Consider the following 10,811-nt stretch of genomic DNA (forward strand, 5'->3'; position numbering starts at 1 on the left):
TGACCCTTTTGCTACTGCCAGAGTCTCTGGCGGTAGGGTTAGACAGCCTAGCGCCAACGTCACTGGCGGTAGGGTGTGACAGAGGGGACGGCGGCCGTCGCCGCGTGCTGACGTGGATAAGTACCCTACCGCCAGGGGCCCTGGCGGTAGGCTGTCTAACCTTACCGCCAGTGCCTCTGCGGTAAGGTGTGGCAGGGTTTTGCCATGCAGACATTCTGTAACGAAAGATGCAAGGGCCCTGGCGGTAGGTTCACCCTAGAGCCAGCCCCCATGGCGGTAGGTTGTCTGATCCTACCGCCAGGACCCCTGGCGGTAGGGTCTTGTGTTTTGCCGTATAGAGCTTCTGTAACGAAATATGAAAGGGCCCTCTCGGTAGGTTCACCCTACCGCCATGGGGGCTGGCGGTAGGTTGTCTAACCCTACCGCCAGGGTGCCTGGCGGTAGGGTCCTCTGTTTTGTTTTTCAAGTTCATTTGGTTGCTTGTTCTCAAATTCAATATGACAGCAATATCACAGCAAGTTTCACAAATATGACAGCAATATCATAGATTTTAAACAATTAAACTTGGGCATCACATAGATCCATATTAAGATAACTTGAAGTGCATATAACATTTCAAACACATAGATCCACAAATAGCAAACACATAGTTCCACGTAGTTTCACAAGCACTAGACAAGTTCAACCAAACGAAGTTCAACCAAACTAAAAGAGCCAAGTATCGAAGAGCATAATCAGTTGCTCCTTCACCTCTTGGAGGTACGGTCCTTGTTACTCTTTGAACGAGTCTCTTCGGTCTTCTTCTTGGGCCGGCGAGGAACCGTTCTCTGGGAAGGGTCCGGACTCAGCAAATCCTTCTTTTTCGAATTCCTCTTCGGCAGCTGAGATGCTTGAGATGTTTGAGTTGGTGGAGGTCCATAATATTCATTGTACTCCTCCTCCCCGTTGCTCTCCTCCTCCTCCCCTTCTTCATGTGTGGCCTCCTCCTCCTTCTCCCCTTCTTCATGTGTGGCCTCCTCCTCCTCCTCCTCCCCAACCAACCTAGACGACGGGGGAGCATGGCTCGATGAGCCGATGAGACCCTGTGTGGCTACAGGCTGATAAGCTTCAACTGACCCAGCTCCAGCACACCCAAGCAGCCCTACCAGCTTGCGACAACGCTTCACGAACTTCTGCACTCACAATGAAACAAGGGCATAATAAGTATCAGATCGACTGATTGCAGGTGAACAAGATGCATCTGTTTCGAGGAGGCTGGAATTGTACCTTCATCATCCCCCTCACTTTGTTCTCAGATTCTATGCTCCCCAGGAGATCACCTAGTGCATCTGAGGCTTCAAAGATGCATCTGTTCACCTCACCAGACTGCAACGACATAAGTCAGTCACGATGACGAATAAACTAATTTAAATACAACCGTCGGTTCAAACTTACCACTCTGTTGATGAGGGGTGCAAACTCCCTAAATCTACTGTGCATGTCTCTGATGCCGGTCTGGTAGGCCTCTTCCTCGGGGTCATCCCTCTCCAGCTCCGCAATGTCTTCCGCCGTCCACCGAGGCCTGAGACGAAGACGGTGCTTCTAGCCATCATCGTACCACCTCATGTGTCGGCTCAGGTAAGCATCCCAGTCAGTAACTTTCCTCTCCACGTCTTTATAGAACCTCCATCGGTTCCACTCCGTCGCATGAGTTTTATGCTTCTCTCCCCAGTCTGTGATCGACCGATTCTTCTGCCGGCTCATCCTGCAAGGCATAAGCAACAAGAATCATCATAAGCACAATGAGATCATCATAAGCAACAAGAAACATGATAAGCGTAATGAAATCATGGGCACGGAGAACAAAGCGCTCACAGGTGGAGCGCATGGCCGCCGGTATCGGTGGGCTGGCCTGGTGGGGTATGCTGATAAATCCCAAATTGTGTGGCCACGCGGTGTGGCAAGTGCCACTCGACGGCGTACACACATATCATGGGCACGATGCACCACCAGAGACCACGGTCTCCATCGCACATCACGTTCAGATCAAAGCCCCACTATCGGTCATGATATGGCCACCAGTTTACCTGTTACATATACATTGGTAAGTTCCCACTCTCGGTCAAAAGTGGAATCAAAGAGAAAGGTGTTGAGCGAGTTCATATACCTGCTTATGCGTCAAAGTGTCCAACTCGTTGGTGTAGGTCTTGTACAAAGTCTTGTTTAGGCCCGTGTAGAGTTTGACAATGTCCCACTCGTAAGCTACGGTGGGGTGTCGAGTCTCGTCGCCGTCTTCGCTATAGGCACCCCACGGGCGTCTTGGCAACTTCTCCGGACGCCCCACCGGCAGCCGCTCCTACATCCAAATGGAGAAGGCCCAGACAAAGCCACCCATATTGGACTTGTCTCCCGTCCTCTGCGTTGCGTCATCAAGCTGCAAAACATCAAATGAGGATCAAATATAAGAAAATGTCATGGACACACTTTCGTAGGTAGGTAGGCAATTAGATCCTCTCTTACCGAACGGTATAGATAGGCGAGAGATGCGGTCCCCCAACTGTACCCTGCCTCCCAGTCCGCTAGGAAGAAGAGATACGACCAGTTGGCAGAGTTCCCGGAGCTGTCTGGAAACACGACCTCCGTGAGAAGATACCATAGGTAGGCCCTCGCGTACCACTCCACGGTCGTCTCGTCGACGCCTTCGGGGCATTTCTGCCGGTGCTCCGAGAGCCAGGTCAACGGCACACCGGATGTACAGTTACCCTTGATAGTGGGGCAGTCGCCGATGAGGGCTGCAACCCTCTGCTGCCAGTTGGTCCTCTCCACTCGCCCGGTGAGTGCATGACCCTCGATCGGCATGGCAGTAATCATCGCCCAATCCTCGAGGGTCACCGTCATCTCCCCGCATGACAGATGAAAAGAATGGGTCTCCGGTCGCCACCGGTCAATCAACGCCGTCAGAGCTGCGTGGACAAGCGTCGGCGGCTGACGCTTGAACTGCAACACAAAACCCAACAGACGGGCTCTCTTGAAGAACGGCGTGTAGCGCTTGTCGTAGTCCACATGCCCATGAACCCCGTGACCCCTCATGCGCAGTGGCTGGAGCATCTGTCAAAAAGTGAACGCCAAAAGTTAGGAAATTATTTTCATCAATCCGAAAATTTTCATCAAAATTCATATCACTTACCTCTCCGTTCTCTATGAACCGGGCACGATAACCCTTGTCAAATGCCCAGTCCAGCATGGAGTACCGTGTGCCGATGTTGTCCGCAAGAGGTGGCCGCCTTAATAAAATTTCATAAACAAAACCACCATAAGCATAAAGCATACATAAACAAAAAATGAACTCAAATCATATCAACATGCTGTTGGGGAACATAGCATAAATTCAAAATTTTCCTACGTGTCACCAAGATCTATCTATGGAGTCATCTAGAAACGAGGGAGGAGTGGATCTACATACCCTTGTAGATCGCACGCGAAAGCGTTCAAGAGAACGGGGTTGATGGAGTCGTACTCGTCGTGATCCAAATCACCGATGATCCTAGCGCTGAACGGACGGCACCTCCACGTTCAACACACGTACGGAGCAGCGACGTCTCCTCCTTCTTGATCCAGCAAGGGGGGAGGAGAGGTTGATGGAGATCCAGCAGCACGACGGCGTGGTGGAAGTAGCGGGATTCCAACAGGGCTTCGCCAAGCGCTGCGGGAGGAGGGAGATGTGTCATGGGAGGGAGAGGGAGGCGCCAGGGCTTGGGTATGGTTTCCCTCCCTTCCCCCCACTATATATAGGGCCAAGGGAGAGGGGGAGGGTGCAGTATTGCCCTTTCCTCCAAGGAAGGGTGCGGCCAAGGGGGGGAGGAGTCCATCCTCCCCAAGGCACCTCGGAGGTGCCTTCCCCCTTTAGGACTCTCCCCTCCTCTTGTCCCTTTGGCGCATGGGCCTCTTGGGGCTGGTGCCCTTGGCCCATATAGGCCAAGGCGCATCCCCTACAGCCCATGTGGCCCCCCGGGGCAGGTGGCCCGACCCGGTGGACCCCCGGGACCCTTCCGGTGGTCCCGGTACAATATCGATGACCCCGAAACTTGTCCCGATGGCCGAAATAGCACTTCCTATATATAATTCTTTACCTCCGAACCATTCCGGAACTCCTCGTGACATCCGGGATCTCATCCGGGACTCCGAACAACTTTCAGGTTACCGCATACTAATATCTCTATAACCCTAGCGTCACTGAACCTTAAGTGTGTAGACCCTACGGGTTCGGGAACCATGCAGACATGACCGAGATGACTCTCCGGTCAATAACCAACAACGGGATCTAGATACCCATGTTGGCTCCCACATGTTCCACGATGATCTCATCGGATGAACCACGATGTCAAGGACTTAATCAATCCCGCATACAATTCCCTTTGTCTATCGGTATGTTACTTCCCCGAGATTTGATCATCGGTATCCCGATACCTTGTTCAATCTCGTTACCGGCAAGTCTCTTTACTCGTTCCGTAACACATCATCCCGTGATCAACTCCTTGATCACATTGTGCACATTATGATGATGTCCTACCGAGTGGGCCCAGAGATACCTCTCCGTTTACACGGAGTGACAAATCCCAGTCTCGATTTGTGCCAACCCAACAGACACTTTCGGAGATACCTGTAATGTTCCTTTATAGCCACCCAGTTACGTTGTGACGTTTGGCACACCCAAAGTATTCCTACGGTATCCGGGAGTTGCACAATCTCATGGTCTAAGGAAATGATACTTGACATTAGAAAAGCTTTAGCGAACGAACTACACGATCCTTGTGCTAGGCTTAGGATTGGGTCTTGTCCATCACATCATTCTCCTAATGATGTGATCCCGTTATCAATGACATCCAATGTCCATGGTCAGGAAACCGTAACCATCTATTGATTAACGAGCTAGTCAACTAGAGGCTTACTAGGGACATGGTGTTGTCTATGTATCCACACATGTATCTGAGTTTCCTATCAATAAAATTCTAGCATGGATAATAAACGATTATCATGAACAAGGAAATATAATAATAACTAATTTATTATTGCCTCTAGGGCATATTTCCAACAGTCTCCCACTTGCACTAGAGTCAATAATCTAGTTCACATCGCCATGTGATTAACACTCACAGGTCACATCGCCATGTGACCAACATCCAAAGAGTTTACTAGTGTCACTAAACTAGTTCACATCATCATGTGATTAAGACTCAATGAGTTCTGGGTTTGATCATGTTTTGCTTGTGAGAGAGGTTTTAGTCAACGGGTCTGAATCTTTCAGATCCGTATGTACTTTGCAAATCTCTATGTCATCTTGTAGATGCAGCTACTACGCTATATTTGGAGCCATTTCAAATAACTGTTCTACTTGGAGCTATTCTAAATTGTTGCTCCATTATACGTATCCGGTATCTCTACTCAGAGCTATCCGGATAGGTGTTAAGCTTGCATCGACGTAACTCTTTACGACGAACTCTTTTACCACCTCCATAATCGAGAAAATTTCTTAGTCCACTAGTTACTAAGGATAACTTTGACCGCTGTCTTGTGATCCACTCCTGGATCACCTTTGTACCCTCTTGCCAGACATGTGGCAAGGCACACATCAGGTGCGGTACTCAGCATGGCATACCGTATAGAGCCTATGACAAAAGCATAGGGGACGGCATTCGTCCTTTCTCTTTCTTCTGCCGTGGTCGAGCTTTAAGTCTTAACTTCATACCTTACATCTCAGGCAAGAACTCCTTCTTTGACTGATCCATCTTGAACACCTTCAAGATCATGTCAAGGCATATGCTCATTTGAAAGTACTATTAAGCGTTTTGATCTATCCTTATATATCTTAATGCTCAATACTCAAGTAGCCTAATCCAGGTTTTCCATCGAAAAACACTTTTCAAATAACCCTATATGCTTTCCAGAAATTCTACGTCATTTCTGATCAACAATATGTCAACATATATTTATCAGAAATTCTATAGTGCTCCCATTCACTTCTTTGGAAATACAAGTTTCTCATAAACTTTGTATACACCCAAAATCTTTGATCATCTCATCAAAGCATACATTCCAACTCCGAGATGCTTACTCCAGTCCTTAGAAGGATTGCTGGAGCTTTGCATACTTATTAGCATCTTTCAGGATTGACAAAACCTTCTGGTTGTATCACATACAACCTTTCCTCAAGAAAATCGTCGAGGAAACAATGTTTTGACATCCTATCTGCAAGATTTCATAAATAATGCAGTAATCGCTAATATAATTCCAACAGACTCTTAGCATCGCTACGAGTGAGAAAGTCTCATCGTAGTCAACTCCTTGAACTTGTCGGAAAACATCTTAACGACAAGTCGAGCTTTCTTAATGGTGACATTTACCATCATTGTCCGTCTTCCTTTTAAAATCCATCTGTACTCAATAGCCTTACGACCATCGAGCCATTCTGCCAAAGTCTACACTTTGTTTTCATACATGGATCCTCTCTCGGATTTTATGGCCTCGAGCCATTTATCGGAATCCGGGCCCACCATCGCTTCTCCATAGCTCGTAGGTTCATTGTTGTCTAGTAACATGACTTCCAAGACAGGATTACGTACCAGTCTGAAGTAGTACGCATCCTTGTCATCCCACGAGGTTTGGTAGTGACTTGATCTGAAGTTTCATGATCACTATCATAAGCTTCCACTTTAGTTGGTGTAGGTGCCATAGGAACAATTTCCTGTGCCCTGCTACACACTAGTTGAAGAGACGGTTCAATAACCTCATCAAGTCTCCACCATCCTCTCTCTCAATTATTTCGAGTGAAACTTTTCCTCGAGAAAGGACCCGATTCTGGAAACAATCCCTTATTGCTTTCGGATCTGAGACAGGAGGTATACCCAACTGTTTTGGGTGTCCTATGAAGATGCATTTATCCGCTTTGGGTTTGAGCTTATCAGCCTGAAACTTTTTCACATAAGCGTCGCAGCCCCAAACTTTTTAAAGAAATGACAGCTTAGGTTTCTCTAAACCATAGTTCATACGGTGTCACCTCATCGGAATTACGTGGTGCCCTATTTAAAGTGAATGTGGTTGTCCCTAATGCCTAACCCATAAACTATCATGGTAATTCGATAAGAGACATCATGGTATGCATCATATCCAATAGGGTGCAGTTATGATGTTCGGACACACCATCACACTATGGTGTTCCAGGTTGTATCAGTTGTGAAACAATTTCCACAATGTCTTAATTCTGTGCCAAACTCGTGATTCAGATATTCACCTCTATGATCATATCATAGATCTTTTATCCTCTTGTCACGACGATCTTTCAACTTCACCCTGAAATTACTTGAACCTTTCAATAATTCAGACTCGTGATTCATCAAGTAAATATACTCAACATCTACTCAAATCATCTGTGAAGTAAGAACATAACGATATCCACTACACGCCTCAGCACTCATTGGACTGCACACATCAAAATGTATTACTTCCAGCAAGTTGCTTTCTGGTTCCATTTTACTGAAACCGAGGCTTTCAGTCATCTTGCCCATGTGGTATGATTTGCATGTCTCAAGTGATTCAAAATCAAGTGAGTTCAAACGGTCCATCTGCATGGAGTTTCTTCATGCATATACACCAATAGACATGGTTCGCATGTCTCAAACTTTTCAAAAACGAGTGAGCCCAAAGATCCATCAACATGGAGCTTCTTCATGCGTTTTATACCGATATGATTTAAGTGGCAGTGCCACAAGTAGGTGATACTATCATTACTATCTTATATCTTTTGGCATGAACATGTGTATCACTACGATCGAGATTCAATTAACCATTCATTTTAGGCGTAAGACCATTGAAGGCATTATTCAAATAAACAGAGTAACAATTATTCTCTTAAATGAATAACCGTATTGCGATAATCATAATCCAATCATGTCTATGCTCAACGTAAACACCAAATAACCATTATTTAGGTTTAACACCAATCTCGATGGTAGAGGGAGCGTGCGATGCTTGATCATATCAACATTGGAAACACTTCCAACACATATCGTCAGCTCACCTTTAGCTAGTCTCCGTTTATTTCGTAGCTTTTATTTCGAGTTACTAACACTTAGCAACCGAACCGGTATCTAATACCCTGGTGCTACTAGGAGTACTAGTAAAGTACACATTAATATAATGTATATCAAATATACTTCTGTCGACCTTGCCTGCCTTCTCATCTACCAAGTATCTAGGGTAGTTCTGCTTCAGTGACCGTTCCCCTCATTACAGAAGCACTTAGTCTCGGGTTTGGGTTCAACCTTGGGTTTCTTCACTAGAGCAGCAGCTGATTTGCCGTTTCATGAAGTATCCCTTCTTGCCCTTGCCCTTCTTGAAACTAGTGGTTTCACCAACCATCAACAATTGATGCTCCTACTTGATTTCTACTTTTGTGGTGTCAAACATCGCGAATATCTAAAGGATCATCATATATGTCCCTGATATATTATAGTTCATCACGAAGCTCTAGCAGCGTGGTGGTAATGACTTCGGAGAAACATCACTATCTCATTTGGAAGATCAACTCCCACTTGATTCAAATGATTGTTGTACTCAGACAATATGAGCACAAGCTCTGAGCTTTTCTCCTTAGTTTGCAGGCTAAGAAAATCGTCGGAGGTCTCATACCTCTTGACGTGGGCACGAGTCTGAAATCCCAATTTCAGTCCTTGGAACATCTCATATGTTCTGCGATGTTTCAAAAACGTCTTTGGTGCCTCAATTTTAAACCATTTAGCATTATGCACTGAACTATCATGTAGTCATCAAAACGTGTATGTCAGATGTTCGCAACATCCATAGACGACGTTCGAGGTTCAGCACACTGAGCGGTGCATTAAGGACATAAGCCTTCTATGAAGCAATGAGGACAATCATCAGTTTACGGACCTAGTCCGCATAATTGCTACTATCAACTTTCAACTAATTTTTTTAGGAACATATCTAAACAGTAGAACTATAGCATGAGCTACGACATAATTTGCAAAATCCTTTTGACTATGTTCAGGATAATTAAGTTCATCTTATGAACTCCCACTCAGATAGACATCCCTTTAGTCATCTAAGTGATTACATGATCCGAGTCAACTAGGCCGTGTCCGATCATCACGTGAGACGGACTAGTCAACGTCGGTGAACATCTTCATGTTGATCGTATCTACCATACGACTCATGCTCGACCTTTCGGTCTTCTGTGTTCCGAGGCCATGTCTATACACATGCTAGGCTCGTCAAGTCAACCTAAGTGTTTGCATGTGTAAATCTGTCTTACACCCGTTGTATGTGAACGTTTGGATCAAACACCCGATCATCACGTGGTGCATTGAAACAACGAACTGTCGCAACGGTGCACAGTTAGGAGGAACACTTTCTTGAAATTTTAATGAGGGATCATCTTATTTACTACCGTCGTTCTAAGCAAATAAGATGTATAAACATGATAAACATCACATGCAATCAAATAGTGACATGATATGGCCAATATCATATAGCTCCTTTTGATCTCCATCTTCGGGGCTCCATGATCATCTTGTCACCGGCATGACACCATGATCTCCATCATTGTGTCTCCATGAAGTTGTCTCGCCAACTTATTACTTCTACTACTACAGCTAACGGTTAGCAATAAAGTAAAGTAATTACATGACGTTTATGTTGACACACAGGTCATAAATAAATTAAGACAACTCCTATGGCTCCTGCCGGTTGTCATACTCATCGACATGCAAGTCGTGATTCCTATTACAAGAACATGATCAATCTCATACATCACATATATCATTCATCACATCCTTTTGGCCATATCACATCACATAGCATACCCTGCAAAAACAAGTTAGACGTCCTCTAATTGTTGTTTGCATGTTTTACGTGGCTGCTATGGGTTTCTAGCAAGAATATTTCTTACCTACGCAAAACCACAACGTGATATGCCAATTGCTATTTACCCTTCATAAGGACCCTTTTCATCGAATCCGACCCGACTAAAGCGGGAGAGACAGACACCCGCCAGCCACCTTATGCAACTAGTGCATGTTTGTCGGTGGAACCGGTCTCACGTAAGCATACGTGTAAGGTTGGTCCGGGCCGCTTCATCCCACAATACCGTCGAATCAAGATAAGACTAGTAACGACAAGCATATTGAACAAAATCAAAGCCCACAACTTCTTTGTGTTCTACTCGTGCATAGTAACTACGCATAGACCTAGCTCATGATGCCACTGTTGGGGAACGTAGCATAAATTCAAAATTTTCCTACATGTCACCAAGATCTATGTATGGAGTCATCTAGCAACGAGGAAGGAGTGGATCTACATACCCTTGTAGATCGCGCGCGGAAGCGTTCAAGAGAACGGGGTTGATGGAGTCGTACTCGTCGTGATCCAAATCACCGATGATCGTAGCGCCGAACGGACGGCACCTCCGCGTTCAACACACGTACGGAGCAGCGACGTCTCCTCCTTCTTGATCCAGCAAGGGGGGAGGAGATGTTGATGGAGATCCAGCAACACGGCGGCGTGGTGGAAGTAGCGGGATTCCAACAGGGCTTCGCCAAGCGCTGCGGGAGGAGGGAGATGTGTCATGGGAGGGAGAGGGAGGCGCCAGGGCTTGGGTATGGTTTCCCTCCCTTCCCCCCACTATATATAGGGCCAAGGGAGAGGGGGAGGGCGCAGCCTTGCCCCTTCCTCCAAGGAAGGGTGCGGCCAAGGGGGGGAGGAGTCCATCCTCCCCAAGGCACCTCGGAGGTGCCTTCCCCCTTTAGGACTCTCCCCTC

At 46.4% G+C, this 10,811-nt stretch overlaps 1 pseudogene; it reads right to left on the reverse strand.

The window, feature by feature from the left end:
* Positions 1–250: 250 nt before the first annotated feature.
* The window catches only part of LOC123186593 (uncharacterized), an 11,735-nt pseudogene continuing 1,174 nt past the window's right edge, over positions 251–10,811 (reverse strand).

This window comes from Triticum aestivum, chromosome 1A (assembly GCF_018294505.1).
Source record: "Triticum aestivum cultivar Chinese Spring chromosome 1A, IWGSC CS RefSeq v2.1, whole genome shotgun sequence".
NCBI lineage: Eukaryota > Viridiplantae > Streptophyta > Magnoliopsida > Poales > Poaceae > Triticum > Triticum aestivum.